Genomic DNA, 20,876 nt, shown 5'->3' with positions numbered 1-20,876 from the left:
TGCTGTCATTCCTCCACTGTATATTCTCACCCCCTTTTTCATAGATTAGATGACCATAGGTGCATGGGCTTATCTCTGGGTTTTCTATCTAATCCCATTGATCTATATTTCTATTTTTGTGCCAGTACCATACTGTCTGATTACTGTAGCTTTGTAGTAAATTTGAAGTCAGGGAACCTGATTCCTCAAGGCACATTTTTCTTCTGCAAGATTGCTTTGCCTATTTGGGGTCTTTTGTGTTTCCATATATATTGTAAAAATTTGGTTCTAATTCTGAGAAAAATGCCATTGGTAATTTGACAGAGATTGCACTGAATCTGTAGATTGCTTTGGGCTGTATAGTCATTTTTACAATATTGATTCTTCCAATCTAAGAACATGGTATATCTCTCTATCTGTGTCATCTTTGATGACTTTCATCAGTATCTTATAGTTTTCTCAGTACAGGTCTTTTGCCTCCTTAGGTAGGTTTATTCCTAGGTATTTTTTTCTCTTTGTTGAGATTGTAAATGGGATTATTTCCTTAATTTCTCTTTCTGATATTTCGTTGTTAGTTTATTGGAATGCAAGGGATTTCTGTGTATTAGTTTTGTATCTTGCTACTTTGTGAAATTCACTGAGTTCTTGTAGTTTTCTAGTAGCGTTTTAGGATTTTTCTACATATCATGTCAACTGCAACCAATGACAGGTTTACTTTTTCTTTTCCAGTTTGGATTCCTTTTATATCTTTTTCTTCTCTTATTTCCATGGCTAGGACTTCGAAAATTATGTTAAATAATAGTGGTGAGAGTGGACATCCTTGTATTTTTCCTGATGTTAGAGGAAATCCTTTCAGGTTTTCATCATTAAGAATGATGTTTGATGTGGGTTTGTCATATATGACCTTTATTATGTTGAGGTAGGTTCCCTCCATGCCCACTTTCTGGAGAGTTTTTTTCATACAAGGATGTTGAATTTTGTCAAAAGCTTTTTCTGCATCTATTGAGATGATCATATGGCTTTTATTTTTCAATTTGTTAATATGGTGTATCAAATTGATTGGTTTGCATATATTGAAGAATCCTTGCATTCCTGGGATAAATCCCATTTGATCAGAGTGTATGATCCTTTCCATGTGTTGTTGGATTCTATTTGCTAGTATTTTGTTGAGGATTTTTGCGTCTATGTTCTTCAGTAATATTGGCCTGTAATGTTCTTTTTTTGTGATATTTTTGTCTGGTTTCAGTATCAGGATGATGGTGGGCTCATAGAATTAACTTGAGATTTTTCTTCCCTCTGCTATATTTTGGAAGAGTTTGAGAATGATAGTTGTTAACTCTTCTCTGAAAATTTGATAGAATTCGTCTGTGAAGCCATCTGGTCCTTAACTTTTGTTTGTTGGAAGATATTTAATCATAGTTTCAATTTCATTACTTGTGATTGGTCTGTTCATATTCTCTATTTCTCCTTGGTTCAGTCTTGGAAGTTTGTTCCTTTCTAAGAATTTGTTCATTTCTTCTAGGTTTTCCTTTTTATTAGCATATAGTTGCTTGTGGTAATCTCTTATGATCCTTTGTATTTCTGTGGTGTCCATTGTGACTTCTTTTTCATTTCTGATTTGTGTCCTTTTCATTTATTTTGTAATGAATCTGGCTAAAAGTTTAAGAATTTTATCTTCTCAAAGAACAAGCTTTTGGTTTCATTGATCTTTGCTTTTGTTTTCTTTGTTTCTATTTAATTTATTTTTGTTCTGATCTTTATGATTTATTTCCTTCTACCAACATTGGGTTTTGTTCTTTTTCTTCTTTCATTAGTTGCTTTATGTGTAAGTTTAGGTTGTTTACTTGAGATTTTTCTTGTTTCTTGTTTCTTGCATTGCTATAAAGTGTCCTCTTAAAACTGCTCTTGCTGTGTCCCATAGGTTTTGAATCATTGTGTTTTCTTTGTCATTTGTCTCTAGGTATTTTTTGATTTCCTCTTTTTGTTATTGTGTTTTTTTATATTGTTTTATTTTATATTGTTATTGTGTTTTTTACAGGGTTTTTTTTTTTAACTGTAGTTTATTTCTAATTTCTAATCTCATAGAATAGTTGTCGGGAAAGATGCTTGATATGATTTCAATTTTCTTAAATTTACTGAGGCTTGATTTGTGACCAAAAATGTGATCTATCCTGGAGAATGTTCCATGTGCACTTGAGAAAAAGTGTACTCTGCTGCTTTTGGATGGAATGTCCTATAAATATCAATGAAATCTATTGGGTCTATTGTGTCATTTAAGGCTGTATTTCCTTCTGAATTTTCTGCCTGGTTATTCTGTCCATTGGTGTAAGTGGGGTCTTAAAGTCCACTATTATTGTGTTACTGTTGATTTCCCCTGTTATGGCTGTTAGAATTTTCCTTATGTACTGAGGTGCTCCTATGTTGGGTGTGCAAATACTTACAATTTTTAGATCTGCTTTTTGGATTGATCCCTTGATCATTATGTAGTGTCCCTCCCTGTCTCTTGTAATAGTCTTTATTTTAAAGTCTATTTTGTCTGATATGAGAATTGCTACTCCAGTTTTCTTTTGATTTCCATTTTCATGGAATATCTTTTTTCCATCCCATCACTTTCAGTCTGTATGTGTCCCTAGGTGTGAAGTGGGTCTCTTGTAGACAGTATATGCACAGGTCTTGTTTTTGTATCCATTCAGCCAGTTTATGTCTTTTGTTCAGGGCATTTAATCCATTTGCATTTAAGGTAATTATTATTCAAAAAATTTTAAAATTTATTTATTTTTGGCTGTGTTGTGTCTTCGTTGCTGCACATGGGCTTTCTCTAGTCACGGCAAGCGGGGGCCATTCTTCGTTGAGGTGTGCAGGTTTCTCATTGTGGTGGCTTCTCTTGTTGCAGAGCATGGGCTATAAGCGTGCGGGCTTCAGTAGTTGTGGCACACAGGTTCAGTAGCTGTGGCTCGCAGGCTCTAGAGTGCAGGCTCAATAGTTGTGGTGCTTGGGCTTAGTTGTTCTGTGGCATGTGGGATCTTCCCGGACCAAGAGCTCAAACCTGTCTCCCCTGCATTGGCAGGCAGGCTCTTAACCACTGTGCCATGAGGGAAGCCCTTAAGGTAATTATTGATATGTGTGTTCCTATTGCCATTTTCCTAATTGTTTTGGGTTTGTTTTTATAGGTCTTTTTTCTTTCCTTCTTTTGTTCTCTTCTTTTTCTTGCCTTTAGCATTTGTTGTAAAGCTGGTTTGGTGGTGCTGAATTCTCTTAGCTTTTGCTTGTTTATAAAGCTTTTGGTTTCTCCATTGAATCTGAATGAAGCCTTGTTGGGTAGAGTATTCTTGGTTGTTGGTTTTTCCCTTTCATCACTTTAAATATATCTTGCTGCTCCCTTCTGGCCTGCAGAATTTATGCTGAAAGTTCAGCTGATAATCTTATGGGTATTCCCTTGTGTGTTATTCGTTGTTTTTCCCTTGTTGCTTTTAATAATTTTTCTTTGTCTTTAATTTTTGTTAAATTGATTAATATGTGTCACTGTTTGTTCCTTTTTGGGTTTATCCTGTATGGGACGCTCTGCGTTTCCTGGACTTTGTGTGATTATTTCCTTTCCCATGTTAGGGAAGTTTTTGACTATAATCTCTTCAAATAATTTCTCAGTTCCTTTCTCTTTTTCTTCCTCTTCTGGGACTCCTATAATTCGAAAGTTGTTGCATTCGATTTTGTCCATAGGTCTCTGAGACTCTCCTCAGTTCTTTTCAGTCTTTTTTCTTTATTCTGTTCCATGGCTGAGATTTCCATCATTCTGTCTTCCAGATCACGTATCCATTTTCTGCCTCAGTTATTGTGCTATTGTTTCCTTCTAGTGTGTTTTTCATTTCAGTTATTGTCTTCTTTGTCTCTGTTTTTTTAGTTTTCTAGTTTTTGTTAAAGTTTTCTTGTATCTTCTTGATCTGTGTCCCCACTCTTTTTTTGAGATCTTGGATCATTTTTATTATCATTACTCTGAATTCTTTTTCATGCAGTTTGCCTATCTCCTTTTTATTTAGTCGTTCTTATAGGTTTTTATCTTGCTCTTTTGTCTGCAACATATTTCCTTGTCATCTCATTTTGTCTAAATTACTGTGTTTGTGGTGTCCTTTCTATAGGCTGCAGGATAGTAGCTCCTCTCACTTCTCCTGTTAGCTCCTTGGTGGGTGTGGTTGGTCCAGGTGCTTGTGCCATTATCCCCTTTATAGGTTGTTTGATTGGTGTTGTGGTGATCAGAGCCTACCTTAGATAATGAGTGGGGCCTCCCCTTTGCTCTGTGTTTCTCACTGCCTTTTCAGGGGCGGGATCTGCTCCTATTGAATATAATTTCCTTAGTTGTTGGAGTAGAGGCACCCAGATCTGTTTCTTTGCTTTCATTCTGATCTGCGTTCGAGGTAGGTGGGATTGGAGCACTCCTTCTGGGAAAGAAGCTACTGAATATTCCTCCTCTGGAGCTGTTCATCTGTGATTGTGCTCTGTTTTGTCTCCTTTGGCCTGTTGTGTGGGCTCACAAAGTATATTGTTGTTGTCACAGCTCTTGGTCTCACCTTAACTGTGGGTATGCCAGAAATTGGTCCTGGTGACTCTCAGGTTTTGTTTTCACCCAGCTACCAGTGCAGGTCCACTGAGGTCAGGTCCCAGGACTGCAGTAGTCATGCACTGGATCCACTGTGGGGAATATGGAGGCAGCTCAGACTCTGGTCTGGCCCAACCCCCACATTTATATGCTCAAAGAGCCCACAGCTTCTACAGCCAGACTCAGACTCATCTCAGCTGCAAGAGCACTTGTCTTTTCGGATGTGTTACAGTGAATTTAGGAAGCCATGAATGAAGGTATAACGCCACAATTCTTGCAACCACAAGGAGAAATTTCAGCTCTTCTTCCTTAGTCACACAGCCCCTGGGCCTCAGCCTTTTCAGCCCCTCCCCTGGGCAGATTTCCTAGTGGAGGGAGCTATCTGTACTCTCCTGGGACAACAGGGCATGTCCTGAGACCCATACTCGGTTTTCCTAGTGGGGGGATGTATCCGTATTCTCCTGCGACAGCAGGGCAGGTCCTGGCCCCTGCTGATGGATTTCCTAGTCTTGGAAGCTATCTGTGTCTTCCTGGGACAGTGTGGTGTGTCCCAGCACCTACTGGCAAATTTCCTAGTAACAAGAGGTTTCTGTGAGATCCTGGGACAGCAGGGCAGGTCCTGGCAGCCACTATTAGATTTCCTAGCAGCAAGAGCTATCCTTGCACTCCCAGGACAGTAGGGTGGGTTCTGGCACTCACTGACAGATTTTGTAGCTGTGGAAGCTATTCTCACCTTCCTGGGACAGAATGGGCATGTTCTGGAGCTCGCTGGCAGAATTCCTAGAGGGGGAAGCTGTACTCACACTTCTGGGTCAGCAGGGGTGGTGCCTGGCTTTTGCCTGTCTAGAAGAGGCAGTCAGTGCCTGCCTCTGGAGCCCAAGATGGCGGTGGGGGTGACTCACGCCCATCCACTCAGCTCCTGTAGGCAGTGTTGTTTCCTGGGAGCACTCACAGGGAAAGGACTTCTTATGGTTGTCTCGCCTCTCTCCTACTGTGCCTCCCAATAATGGTGCCTTGCCTCCCTGGCAGGCCCAGGCTTCTTCTCAGTACACCTCAGTTGCCATGGCCCCACCTCCTCAGGCTGTTTCTGCACCTAACCCTGGTCCTCTACTTGGGACTGAACTTTGGAGTCTGAGCTTCAGCACTTGACTCCCACCCTCACCAACAGAGGAGTGTCTCAGGTTGGCAGGCAGTGCTGACCCTCTGTGCAGTTTATTGTACATTTTGCCTTCCACAAAAATGTTGCTGCTCTCCCCTTCTTAGGCTCCAAAACTCCCCCTCCATCCCATCTAATTTCTCTGTTGGTGAGGAGCCTTCCCAAGGTGTGGGAACTTTTCCTCCTTACAGCTCCCTGCCCAGGGCACAGGCCCTGTCCTGATTCCTTCTTTTTCTTTTTCCTTTTGTCCTACCCAGTTACATGGAGGTTTTCTTGTCTTTTTGAACATCTGAGATCTTCTGCCAGTGCTCAGTAGCTGGTCTGTGTGAATTGTTCCACTTGTAGGTGTATCTTCAATGTTTCTGCGTAGGGACGTGAATTCTGCCTCCTACTCCTGTGCCATCTTGATCCCGACCTCTCACCATTCTTATTAATAACACATTTAATGGGGAGGGGTGGAATAGGAGAGCAAAAGTGCAATGCAAACTTCACCCCAGACTTATGGTCTGCCTCAATCATGCACAGTCCACAGTCCCTCACACAGGGAAAGTGTAATGGACAATTAAGAATCCAAAGAGTACAGCTTAGCAGTTAAGAAAAACCAAGCTCATTTTGTGAAATTCTCTGGATTCAGATTTCAGCTCTGCTGCTTATTGGCTTCAAAACCTTTAATGAGATTCTAAATCCTTCTGTCTCTTCATGAGGCTTGTTTAGGTGGCCACAAGGCAAGTAGATCTTCATATCCTCCCACCAGAATCTAAAGTTTCTCTAGAGGTCTTAACAGCATTCAACCACAAAGTCAGTTCAGACAGTCTTAACAACACAGTGCTCTCTCAAGGCTGTCTCCTTGAAAATGGGTTCCACTCGCAAACATCATTTTGTTGTTGTTGTTGTTTTGGGTTATTTTTGTGGTACGCAGGCCTCTCACTGTTGTGGCCTCTCCCATTGCGGAGTAACAGGCTCCGGACGCACAGGCTCAGTGGCCATGGCTCATGGGTCTAGCCGCTCCACGGCATGTGGGATCTTCCCGGACCGGGGCACGAACCCATGTCCCCTGCATCGGCAGGCAGACTCTCAACCACTGCGCCACCAGGGAAGCCCCAAACATTATCTTTTTGAATAACCTTTCTGTGCCTTTCTCACTCTCTTTTCCTTCTAAGACTCCCATAACATGTATTTAATTTAATTGTGTCCTATAATTAAATTGAATTAAATTAATTTAATTCAATTTAATTGTGTCCTATAAGTCCCTTAAGCTATCTTCAGTCCTTTGCATTCTTTTTTTTTCTCCTCTGATTGGATGATCTTCACTGTCCTATCTTTGAGTTCACTGGTCTTCTTTTCTGTTTGATGTAGTCTGCTACTGAAAGCGTCTATTGAATTTTTCAATTCTGTTATTGTATTCTTCGGCTGTATGATTTCTGTTTGGTGCTCTTTGATCATTTTTATCTCTTTGTTGAAATTTTCACTTTGTTCATGCTTTTTTTTTTTTTTTTTTTTTTGGTACGCGGGCCTCTCACTGTTCTGGCCTCTCCCGTCGCAGAGCACAGGCTCCGGACACGCAGGCCCAGCGGCCATGGCTCATGGGCCCAGCCGCTCCGCGGAATGTGGGATCCTCCCAGACTGGGGCATGAACCCGTGTCCCCTGCATCGGCAGGTGGACCAGGGCAGGTGGACCATCGGCAGGTGGACCACTGTGCAACCAGGGAAGCTCTGTTCATGCATTTTTATCTTGACCGTGGTGAATGTTTTTATGACCTTTATTTTGAATCATCTGTTGGGGAAATCATTTGCCTATATTTCATTGGGATTGTTTCCTTTAGATTTGTCATGTTCTTTTGTTTGGAACATATTCCCCTGTTTCTTCATTTTCTTTGATTCCCTGTGTTGGGTTTGTGCATTAGATAAAACATTCACCTTTCTCTGTCTTGGTAGACTAGACTTATGTAAGAGATGAACCTCATCAATCAGTCTGGCCCAAGATTCTGGGTGCCTCTCAAATCCTTGTGCTTGTTCAAACTGCTGTTTTTGTTCTTGGTGGTGTCCAGTAGATTAGGATGTTCCGAGTCCCATCAGTGTCCTGTAAACAGGGTAAATGCTCACACACATTTTCACATTCCCAGAAGACTATTTATTGCCTGCTTTTTCATCTCCCAGATGCAGGATAATTGGAATCCAAACCTTCAGGCAGCAGTTGGGAAAGTTGGGATGTTAGATATGCAGTCTGTCCCCTGTCAGAGAAAAACTGTGAGCTCTTTGTTTTTTGCCTAATTGCTCTGTCTTGAGCCAGGGACAATAGCCATTGGAAGTGCTTGTGTGCCCACATAGAACCACATCTTTGTTCTCTGTGGTCCTGGGGACCCACAAATACCTAGCCCCATCAACTTCTAGAGCTAGGTGATCTGTGAGCTATTCCTTTGGTTGGCAGCCATAAAAGTTGAGGCAATGGATGTGTGGACAAGATCCTTCCAGAGGGGCAGCTGAAGGCTTGGTTTTGCTGTTGGGGAGAGCCAGTGTATATGGCTTGGGAAGTGCCCACAAGCCCTTTCATGTTCATGGATAAACCCAGTCATCTCCCAGATGTAAGCTAACTAGAAGTCCAACCATCAGGCAACAGCTGAAAAAGTATGCAGTCAAACCCTTCTAGGGAGAAACTGAGAGCATTACTTTCTCTTCTTGCTCTCTCTGCATTATGCCTGGGTGATAGATATGGGAAGTGTTCATACACCCCTTTAAAGACACCCTCTTTGTTTATCCTGGGGGACTTGTGACTACCAAGCCCTTTAGGTTCTCAGAGCTGTATGATTTCAGAGCCAGTCCCTTGGGTAGCAGTTCTGAAGAGCTCTACATGTGTGTTCCAAACCCTTTTCTCTTCAGGAATTTGTAGTTTGTAGTTTCCTCTTGATTGGAAGGTGCTGTGCCAGCGGTGGGGTTTATGATGTGTGTGTCTCAGGTTTTCCTACCTGTATAAATATGGGCATTTTCTCAGTTTCCTGATTAGTCACTCCACTAATTTCTTTCAGTCTGAGTTGATTCATGTGTAGCTATTTATTAAGTGCATCCCTGGGAGGAAGGAAAGTCAGGAGCCTTCTATTCTGCCTGCTTCCTTGTTTATATGGATCAGCAGACATGGAGGAGGTGCCCTTGGACACTGGGTTAATGTAATTTATTTTCACCTCAAATTGGGCTTCTCCTAGAGAGGGAGAAAAATCATTATAATTAATAGGAAAATGGTTGTAAAGATATACATTGTTGGCAGGGTTTAAATTTATCATATTTCCAGAGATTAGTAAAACCTGTAATTTTATCTGCACAATCTCTTAAGATTTGTTGGTATTGGATGTGGATTACAGCATTTTTAATCTGATTGCACTAATCACGAGCATCCTGGTTGTAATATTTGGTACATACTATCTCTGGGTATTCCTTAAATGTGATTCAATAGATAGTGGTCCATTGATCTATTTGTCCAGTGACACAAGTTGATAATAGTTGGTTTAATCTGATTTGAAGTAAAAGATGGCTAATAGAGCTTAGATGCCATCTATGAGTCAGAAATGATGTTATAGAGAGTAACCTAGATGAAAGGATGTTGCTAGTGGTAGTAAAATTAAGAGGAGTGCTAGCTTTGGTGTTATTGTATGTGGATAGTAAGTATTGTCTCTGTGTTAGTAAGACTGACCAACTGAAACAACTATCAGCATGGTTCCCATTGTCAAAAATCTAACCTGTGTTGTGTCTCCCTGTGGTGTACATGTGGCATGCTACTTCCATACATACATTTTCTGCAGTATTGTGTAGATTACCTAGTGTGTAGATTACCATAGCTAGGTTGATCTATTGTTGGATGTATAATCGACATTAGTGAGAGTAGAAACTTCTCAGGTAAGAAAAATGCAGAACAACACAGTAGTGGTAAAAGTTGAAGGTCATGTATGGTTAGCAGTAGGGGATCTGATCTTCCCCTAAGTATTATCTAAATGGTGCTACTCAGTCCAAGAGCAATTAGTTCCACCTGCTGGGTGACAGGAGCAGGTCATTGTTTGCTCCACAGTGCCCTTGGTGGAGTGAAGTACATGGGTGGAAAAAGAGGACTGTTCTCTCTCCACATAGTGGCGTGTGATTTGTGGATCATATTATGCTGGATGATGAGTAGATGGACTGAGAATGGACCCACAGTTAGTGGTCCATGCCAGATGCTTGTCAGGATTGATGAAGAAATGGCTATGCTCTGGATTTTCTATTAGGTAGAAGGAAAACGTGAAAGTACCAGGTAGATATTCCTTTGCACTTGGTGGTTGTGTCAGGACTCCGATATACATAAAAATGGGTAATCATGTTGTGTCCAGTGTGCAGAAATTGCTGCACCAGTATTTTGGTGATTTCCTAGTTTATGTGAATTTAATAAGGTATAGCTATGTCATAGAAGTGTGGATTTAATGTAATCCTGACTATGGGCAGTATTTTTGCCCACTTGGGATGCTATTGTTCTAAAAATTCTCTCAATTGCCCTTGTTTTAAAAGCCCATTATGTCATTCTTTGTTTTTTTAACATCTTTATTGGAGTATAATTGCTTTATAATGGTGTGTTAGTTTCTGCTTTATAACAAAGTGAATCAGTTACACATATATATATGTTCCCATATCTTTTCCCTCTTGCATCTCCCTCCTTCCCACCCTCCTTATCCCACCCCTCTAGGTGGTCACAAACCACCGAGGTGATCTCCCTGTGCTATGCGGCTGCTTCCCACTAGCTATCTATTTTACGTTTGGTAGAGTATATATGTCCATGTCTCTCTCTCACTTTGTCACAGCTTACCCTTCCCCCTCCCCATATCCTCAAGTTCATTCTATAATACCAGCTACTATATGGCCATAGAATAGGTAAAAATATCCAAGCAATGTCCTTTTATAATACCCATTGTTGTGTTTGCCTTGCAGAGAATTGGGAGTCTTGATTTGACTGTATAATTTTGTGTAACTTTGGTTCTCCTAAAGACTGTAAAAGACATTTTGGTAACTCCTCAATAACATTAGCATAGGCTGGTGCCTTGCATGGATAAGCTGATAGTAGGTCTGTGTATGTATCTACCATAGTTAAGTCATATTTAATAGCTTCTGCTGCTTCAGAGAGGTCCAATGAAGTTGATTTGACTGTTCTGATATGACTCTTCTCTGTAAATTTCTCCTCCATGCAACACTAGAGCCAGTGTCTAGATTTCTGGCATGTGGTAGATACCCTAATAGCTTTATGTAAATGTCTCTGCTGACTTGATTCCTCTATGAACAACCAATTTTCATAATTCCATGATGCCCAAATGCCCTGAACTTTAATATGTCCACTGATAGGAAAGGTAAGGTGGCTCATTCCAAAGTTTTGAGAACTTCCCCTCCTTCAAGGGGCTTAACTTTGGTGGCTTAGTTTGTCAGTTTTGTTGTTGTATTGCGCCCCCTCCATGCCTTCTTTGGTATGAGCTGAGGTATGGTGTGCTAAGATGAGCAGAGTGGGGGCTAAGATGGCAACTTTTCTGTATCTCCTTACCCCAAATGTCTCAGCCTTCTACTTACAGCCATAATTTTGTTAAATTTTTGATCAGATAGTCAGCCCACTGATGAGGAGTCAGTGAAAATACAAACCTTAGAAAAATATTGTCAAAGCCTTTCTCTATTTCTAGGATTATTGCACACAACATGGCCCATTGGGAACATTGGTCTATCCCCTTTATGGAAACTGGAGTATTTGCATAAAAGTGAGAGGCTGTAGCTGTCCATTCTCTAGCCCCTTTATTTTCTGTGCTCACTCCATTGGTCAAGAAAAACATTGCTTTCCTTGTTTTGAGAGTACTAACCATTATCCCTCTGGTTCTTATTGGGGTTTTGTCAACTTAACCTCAGTAGCAGGGCATTTCTTCATGAAGTAATAACACTTCAGTAGGGTCAGGTTTATCTATCCTATAGATGCCATTTTAATAAAGAGGCTTCTGTTGTCAATTAAATTTTATGGGGAGCTTTTTCCACCACCTAGGTCATAATAAGAATATTGGTCCTTAGGGTAATTAGCTCTGTCTCAGTAAAGGCTTCAGTGTCTATAAGTGCCCCATAAGCTGCCAGGAGGTACCTCTCTAGTAGTGAATACTTTAAGCTGAGTCTGGAAGCTACTTATAGCAAAAGCCCATGGGTAGACATCTACCTGTCCATTTGGTCCAGAGACTCCAGAATGCAAATTTGGGGGTGACAGAACTTCTACTTGTATGTTCTGTGCTTGAAGACACTGATGGGAGAGCCAAAGTAATAGCCTCTTTTAGTTTATCTACTGCCTGTTGTGGCTCAGCTCCCCACTGAAAAGTGGATTTACAGGTGTCTCAATAGACACCTTAATAGGGTTAGCAAATATTGGATGTGAGGAATGTGTTGGTGTCAGAATCAGATCATTCCTATAAAATGTTGGTGCTTCTTTGCCAATGTGAATGTTTGAGAACTAGGAATTTGTCTTTTAACAGACAAAATAATTCACTCTTTTGAATTCCAGATGTAGCCATAAAATTTAAGAGAGTGGTAGGGGCCTTGTGTCACATGCAGTGTAATAGCTTATCTCTTCTAGTGAGATGTTTAATAGCTTATCTCTTCTAGTGAGATGTTTACTCAGGGTAGTTGTAATGAGAAAAGAACCATTTTTAGTTGCTACCTTGGCATTTAACATTATGACAACCCTGATCACATCCAAAGTCTGGACGTTTATGTAAGGACCTAAGCAGGAGTTCGGCCACAAGTTTCACCTTACTTTTCCTGGGTCATCTTTTAAGATGACCACTAAGTACTTGCCTTTCCTAGTGGGATTTTTCTTTTCCTATAGATTCTTACTTCCTTTCCACTTAGAGAAGCCACTTTACATTTCTTTTAGGGTAGGATTAGTATTGATGAAGTCTTTTAGTTTTTGCTTGTCTGAGAAGTTCTCCTTCTATCCTAAATGATAGTCTTGCTGGGTAGAGTATCCTAGATTGCAGGTTTTCCCTTTTTAGAACTTTTAATATACCATTCCCATCCCTTCTGGCCTGCAAATTTCTGCAGAGAAATCTGCTGATAGCCTTATGGGGGTTCCTTTTTATACGACTGTTTTTCTCTTGCTGCCTTTAGAATTCTCTCTTGATCTTTAAATTTTGTCATTTTAATTATGATATGTGGGTCTGTTTGTGTTCATCTTTTATGGGAAACTACCATATGATCCAGCAATTCCACTCCTGGGTATATATCAAGAAAACAAAAGAATAATTCAAAAGATACATGCACCTCAATATTCATAGCAGCAGTATTTACAATAGTCAAAGGTAAGAATGCAACCCAAGTGTGCATCAAAATATGAATGGATATATATATATATATAAAGTGGAATATCACTCAACCATAGAAAAGAATTAAATCCTACTATTTGAAGGAATGGGGATGGATATACATAATATTATGCTTAGTGAAATGTCAGAAAGAGAAAGAAAAATATTGTATGATATCACTTATATGTGCAATCTAAAAAATAATACAAATGGATATATGTAGCAAAATAGACTCACAAATATAGAAAACAAGCTAGTGGTTATTGGTGGGGAGAGGGAAGGGGGAGGGTTACATTAGAGGTATAGGATTAAGAGATACAAACTACTGTGTATAAAATAGATAAGCAACAAGGATATATTGTATAGCACAGGGAATTTATAGCCATTATCTTGTGATAAGTTTTAATAAAGTATAATCTGTAAAATACTAAATCGTTATGCTGTACACCTAAAACTAATATAATATAATAAATCAAGTATACCTCAATTTTAAAAATGACCACTAAGAGTTAAGTCTGTGAAAATTAGTTAAGTCTGTGAAAACTAGACAATTACTACAACCACTTTATAAAAAATAGGTGCTATTATACTCGTTCGCTCTCTCTTTTCTGCTCGCTTGTGACCTGGGACAGAGGACTGACCACCCCCTGACTCACTGTACCCCCATTTGGCAACTGTATGTAATAAACCTTGTGACTTTATTTCCTTTATGTGTGTGGAAACTGTACCTTGAATCAAAACATCCTCTGGGTTTTCACTTACTTAAAGTGGGAGCCGAGATGCTGGTGGTGCCAACTGCCAGCCCCTTGTGTGTGGCTTTGTACATTCTCATTCAGCAGGTCATAACCTGCATGATTTTTGTTGAGGTATATTGACATATAAATGTCAGCTGTGTGGGACTTCCCTGTTGGCACAGTGCTTAAGAATCCGCCTGACAATGCAGGGGACATGGGTTCGATCCCTAGTCTGGGATGATCCCATATACCTTGGAGCAACTAAGCCCACAAACCACAACTACTGAGCCCACATACCACAACTACTGAAGCCCATATGCCTAGAGCCTGTTCTCCACAACCAGAGAAGCCACCACAATGAGAAGCCCATGAACCACAATGAAGAGTAGCCCCCATTCGTCGCAACTAGAGAAAACCCTTGCACAGCAACAAAGACCCAATGCAGCCAAAAGTAAATAAAAAAAAATAAAATAACTTTATTTAAAAAATTCAGTTGTGTAACATGATTTGTTATATATATAATATATATATGATTACCACAATAAGTCTTGTTAACATCTGTGAACATATATAGTGACAAATTTTTTTCTTGTGATGAGGACATTTAAGATATACTATTTTAGCAACTTTCAAGTATGCAATACAGTACTATTGAATATAGTCACCATGTTGTACATTACATCCCCATGACTTATTTATTTTATAATTAGAAGTCTGTACATTTGACCCCCTTCACAAATTTTGCCCATCCTCCTGCCTCTGGAAGCCAACAATATGTTCTCTGTATTGATGAGCTTGGTTTTTATTTGTTAATTCCAGATAAAAGTGAAAAATGAGATCATACGGTATTTGTCTTTCTCTGCCTGACTTATTTCACTTTGCATAATGCCCTCAAGGTCCATCCACATTGTCACAAATGGCAAAATTTCTTTCTTATGGCTGAATAGAATTCCTTTGTATATATGTAATGTCCATTGTCTAAATAATATCCAGCATATATATATCCCACACCTTCTTAATCCATTCATCTGTTGATAGATATCAGTTATTTCCATATCTTGACTATTGAAAAAAATGTGATGAACAGGGGGCTGCGTATATCTTTTTGGATTAGTGTTTTCATATTCTTTGGATAAATACCCAGAAGTGGAATAGCTGGATCATATCATAGTTCTATTCTTAATTTTTGTGGAGCCTCCATAGTGTTTTCCATAGAGGTAGCACTAATTTATTTCATCACCAATAGTGTACAAGGGTTGCCTTTCCTCCACATCCTCACCAACGCTCATTTATTTCTTATCTTTTGGATTATAGCCATTCTAACTGGTGTGAGATGATATCTCATTGTGGTTTTGATTTGCATTTCCGTCATAATTAGAGATGTTGAGCATCTTTTTACATACCTGTTGGCCAACTGTATGTCCTTTATGGAAACATATCTATTCAGATTCTCTGCTCATTTTTTAATCAGAAATTGGATTGTTTTTTTGCTATTGAGTTGTAAGTTCTTTATATATTTTGGATATAAACTGCTTATCAGATATCTGATTTGCAAATATTTTCTCCCACTCAGTAGGTTGCCTTTTCATTTTATTGATGATTTTCTTCACTGTGCATAGCTTTTTAGTTTGATGTAGTCCTACTTGTCTATTACTGCTTTTGTTGCCTTTGCTTTTGGAGTCAGATACAAAACACCATTACCAAGACGTATGCCAAAGAGCTTACCACCTATAATTTCTTCTAAGAGGTTTATGGTTTCAGGTTTTTCATTCTAGTCTTTAGTCCATTTTGATTTAATTTTTGTGTGTGGTGTAAGATAGTGGTCCAGTTTCATTCTTTTGAATGTGGCTGTCAATTTTTTTCTGACATCACTTATTGAAGAAACTGTTCTTTCCCCATTATATATTCTTGTCTCCTTTGTGGAAAATTACTTGAACATACGTATGTGGGTTTATTTTCTGGATTCTCTATTCTGTCCTATTGATCTATGTATATATTTTTATGCCAATACCATGCTGTTTTGATTACCATAGTTTTGTAATATAGATTGAAATAAGAAAGAATGATGGTGCCAGCTTTGTAGTTCTTTCTCAAGATTGCTGTGGTCATTCAGGGTCTTTTGCAGTTACATACAAATTTTAGGATGTTTTCTTCTATTTTGGGGAAAAATGCCATTAGAATTTTGATAGGGATTGCAATGAACATGTAGATTGTTCTGGATAGAATGGATATTTTAACAATATTGACTCTTCCAATCCATAAACATGAACTATCTTTCCATTTATTTGTGTCTTCTTCAATTTCTTTAGTCAATGACATAGTTTTCAGTGTACAGGTCTTTCCCTTTCTTGGTTAAATTTATTCCTAGGGTTTTTTTTGTTTGTTTGGCTGCAATTGTAAACAGGATTTTTTCTTAATTTCTTTTCTGATAGCTTGTTATTGTGTTCTGAAATGCAACATATTTCTGTATATTGAATATTTATTCTGAAACTTTACTGAATTTATTAATTCTAACAGTTTTTTTGGTGGAGTCTTCAGAGTCTCTATAGATAATATTATGTCATCTACAAAGTGTGACAGTTTTACTTCTTCCTTTCCAGAATAAATGCCTTTCATGTCATTCTCTTGCCTAACTGCTCTGATTAGGATTTCCAATACCATGTTGAATAAAAATGGTGAATGTGAGCATCCTTGACTTGTTCCTGATCTTAGAAAAAAAGATTTCAGTTTTTCACTGTTAAATACGATGATAACTGTGGACTTGTCATATATGGCCATTAGTATGAGATGTATGTTCTTGCTATACCTCACTTTGTTGAGAGTTTTTTTAAAATCATGAATGGATGTTGAATTTTGTCAAATGCTTTTTTTCTTCATCTATTAGGATCATCATATTATTTTATCCTTCATTTTGTTAGTTTTGTGTACCACGTTGATTCATTTGCTAATTTAGAACCATTCTTGTATCCCTGGCAAAAATCCCACTTGATCATGGTGTATGATCCTTTTAATGTATTGTTGAATTCAGTTTGTTAACATTTTGTTGAACATTTTTGTGTCTTTGTTCATTAGGGGTATTGGCTGTAATTTTCTTTTCTTGTGATGTCCTTGTATCATGGTAATGCTTGCATGGAAAAATTACTTAGGAAGTATTCTTTCCTCTTGCTTTTTGAAAAACCTTGAGAAAGATTGGCATAAATCCTTCTTTGGAATTTGGTAGAATTCACCTTTGAAACCATCTGGTCCTGGATTTTTCTTTGTTAGGAGGTTTCTGGTTACTGATTCAATCTCCTTACTAGTAAATGGGCTATTCAGATGTTTTTATTTCATGATTCAGTCTCAGAAGATTGCATATTTCTAAGATTTTACCCATTTTTTTCGAGATTGTCCAATTTGTTGGAGTATAATTATCTATAATAGTCTCTCACTATTCATTGTAGTTATGTGGCATCAATTGTAATATACCCTCTTTCATTTTTTATATTATTTACTTGAGACCTCTCTCTGTCTTTTCTTGCCGAGTCTAGCTAAAGGGGCATCAAATTTGTTTATCTTTTCGAAGAAACAGAACTTAGTTTTATTGATTTTTCTATTGTTTTTAGTTTCTATTTTATTTATTTCTGCTCTCGTCTTTATTATTTCCTTCATTTTACTACCTTTGGGCATTGTTTCCTTTTCTTCTTTTTACAGTTCCTTGAGGTGTAAAGGTAGGTTGCTTATTTGAGATTTCTTTGTTTCTTGAAGTAGGCATTTGTTGTTTTAACTTTCTTCTTACACAGATTTTGTTGTATCTCATAATTTTGGTATGTTGAATTTCCACTTTGATTTGGCTCAAGGTATTTATTGATCTCTCTCTTGATTTATTGATAGACCAATTTTGGTTTAGTAGCATGTGATTGTCTCCACATATTTGTGAAATTTGAAGTTTTCTTTCTATAATTGATTTCTAGCTTTATGCCATTGTGGCCGGAAAAGATGCTTGATGTGAATTCAATCTTAGTAAATATATTAAGAATTGTTTTATGGTCTAACAGAAAATATATCCTGAAGAATGTTGCATGTGAACTTGAAAATAAGGTGTATTATGCTGCTTTTGGATGGAATGTTCTTTATATATATGTTCAGTACCCCTGGTCTAACCTGTCATTTAAGGGCAATATTTTCTTATTGATTTTCTGTCTCGATGATACATCCATTGATGTAAGTTGGCATTAAAGTACCCTACTATAATTGCATTCCTGTCAGTTTCTCCCTATAGGTCTGTTAATATTTGCTTTCTATATTTAGATTCTTCTAAGTTGGGTGCATAAATATTTACAAATTATATGTCCTTTTGTTACATTGACCTTTGTCATGATATAATGACTTTCTTGGCTTTTTATAACAGCCTTTGGCTTAAATTGAATTTTCTATTCCATATATATATATATATATATATATATATAAAGCTACCCCATCTTTCTTTGATATCTACTTGCATGGAATATATTTTTCCTTCTTTTTCAGTCTGTGGGTATTCTTATATTTAAAGTGGGTCTCTTGTAAGCAACATATAGATGGGTCTTATGTTTTTTATTTTACTGTATTTTGTTCTGTGACTTTACTTTCTTTACATCTTTATTGGAGTATAATTGCTTTAAAATGTTGTGTTAGTTTCTGCTGTACAAAAAAGTGAATCGGCTATATGAATACAGATATCAGTATATCTTCTCTCTCTTGAGCTTCCCTCCCACACCCCCTATCTCACCCCTCTAGGTCATAACAAAGCACTGAGCTGATCTCCCTGTGCTATGCAGCAGCTTCTCACTAGCTATCTTTTTTACATTTGGTACTGTATATATATCAATGCGACACTCTCAATTCGGCCCAGCCTCCTCTTCCCCTCTGTGTCCTCACGTCCATTGCTAGATTCCATATATATGCGGTACCATACAGTATTTGTTTTTCATTTTCTGACTTACTTCACTCTGTATGATAGACTCTAGGTCCATCCATCTTATTACAAATAACTCAATTTTGTTCCTTTCTATAGCAGAGTAATATTCCATTGTATATATGTGCCACGTCTTCTTTATCCATTTATCTCTCAATGAACATTTAGGTTGCTTCCATGTCTGGGCTAAAATAAATAGTGTTGTAATGAACATTGTGGTACATGTCTCTCTTTTTTTTTTTTTTTTTTGTGGTACGTGGGCCTCTCACTGTTGTGGCCTCTCCCGTTGCAGAGCACAGGCTCCGGATGCGCAGGCTCAGCGGCCATGGCTCACAGGCCCAGCCGCTCGGTGGCATGTGGGATCTTCCCAGACCAGGACACGAACCCGTGTCCCCTGCATCGGCAGGCGGACTCCGAACCACTGCGCCACCAGGGAAGCCACATGTCTCTTTTTGAATTGTGGTTTTCTCAGTGTATATGCACAGTAGTGGGATTGCTGGGTAGCTCTATTTTTGTTTTTTTAAGGAACCTCCACACTGTTTTCCATAGTGGCTGTATCAATTTACATCCCCATCAACACTGTAAGAGGGTTTCCTTTTCTCCACAACCACTCCAGCATTTACTGCATAGAGCTTTTTTGATTATGGTCATTCCAACTGGTGTGAGGTGATACCTCATTGTACTTTTCATTGCATTTCTCTAATGATTAGTGATGTTGAGCATTCCTTCATGTGTTTGTTGGCTGTCTGTATATCTCCTTTGGAGAAATGTCTATTTAGGTCTTCTGCCCATTTTGCACTGGGTTGTTTGTTTTTTAATATTGAGCTGCATGAGCTGCTTGTAAATTTTAGAGATTAGTCCTTTCTCAGGTGCTTCATTTGCAAATATTTTCTACCATTCTGAGGTTTTTCTTTTCGTGTTGTTTATGGTTTCCCATAGGTTTTGGGTCGTTTTGTTTTCATTGTCATTTGTTTCTAGATATTTTTTGATTTCCATTTTGATTTATTTAGTGATCTCTTGGTTATTAAGTATTGTTTAGCCTCTATGTGTTTGTATTTTTTACAGATTTTGTCCTGAAATTTACATCGAGTCTGATAGCATTGCTGTCAGAAAAGATACTTGATATGATTTCAATTTTCTTATATTTACCAAGGCTTGATTTGTGACCCAACATATGATCTATCCTTGAGAATGTTTCATGAGCACTTGAGAAGAAAGTGTATTCTGTTGTTTTTGGATGGAATGTCCTATAAATATCAATTAAGTCCATCTTTTTTAATGTGTCATTTAAAGCTTGTGTTTCCTTATTTATTTTCATTTTGGATGATCTGTTCACTGGTGAAAGTGGGGTGTTAAAGTCCCCTAGTGCAATTGTGTTACTCTCGATTTCCCCTTTTATGGTTCTTACCATTTGCCGTAGGTATTGAGGTGCTCTTATGTTGGGTCCATAAATATTTACAGTTGTATCTTCTTCTTGGATTGATCCCTTGATCATTATGTAGTGTTCCTCTTTGTCTCTTGGAACAGTGTTTGTTTTAAAGTCTATTTTCTCTGATATGAGATTTGCTACTCCAGTTTTCTTTTGATTTCCATTTGCATGGAATATCTTTTTCCATCCCATCACTTTTAGTCTGTATGTTTCCCAAGTCAGAAGTGGGTCTCCTGTAGACAGCTTATATATGGGTCTTATCTTTGTATCCATTCAGCCAGTGTATATCTTTTTGTTGGAGCATTTAATCCATTTACATGTAAGGTAATTATCAGTATGTCTTTTCCTATTACCATTTTCTTAATTGTTTTGGGTTCGTTATTGTAGGTCTTTTCCTTCTCTTGTGTTTCCAACCTAGAGACATTCCTTTAGCATATGTTGTAAAGGTGGTTTCGTAGGCTGAATTTTCCTAGCTTTTGCCTGTCTGTAAAGGTTTTAATTTCTCCATCGAATCTGAATGAGTTCCTTGCTGGGTAGAGTCATCTTGGTTTAGGTTTTTCCATTTTATCACTTTAAATATCTCCTGCCACTCCCTTCTGGCTTGCAGAATTTCTGCTAAAACATCAACTGTTAACCTGATGGGCATTCCCTTGTATATTATTTATTGTATTTTCTTAGCTGCTTTTAATAGTTTACCATTGTATTAATTTTTGATAGTTTGATTAA

This window comes from Aethalodelphis obliquidens, unplaced genomic scaffold (genome assembly GCF_003676395.1).
Source record: "Aethalodelphis obliquidens isolate GAN/ISIS:26980383/991018 unplaced genomic scaffold, ASM367639v1 scaffold108, whole genome shotgun sequence".
Taxonomy (NCBI): Eukaryota; Metazoa; Chordata; class Mammalia; order Artiodactyla; family Delphinidae; genus Aethalodelphis; species Aethalodelphis obliquidens.
Note: the sequence above shows the minus strand (reverse complement) of the source record.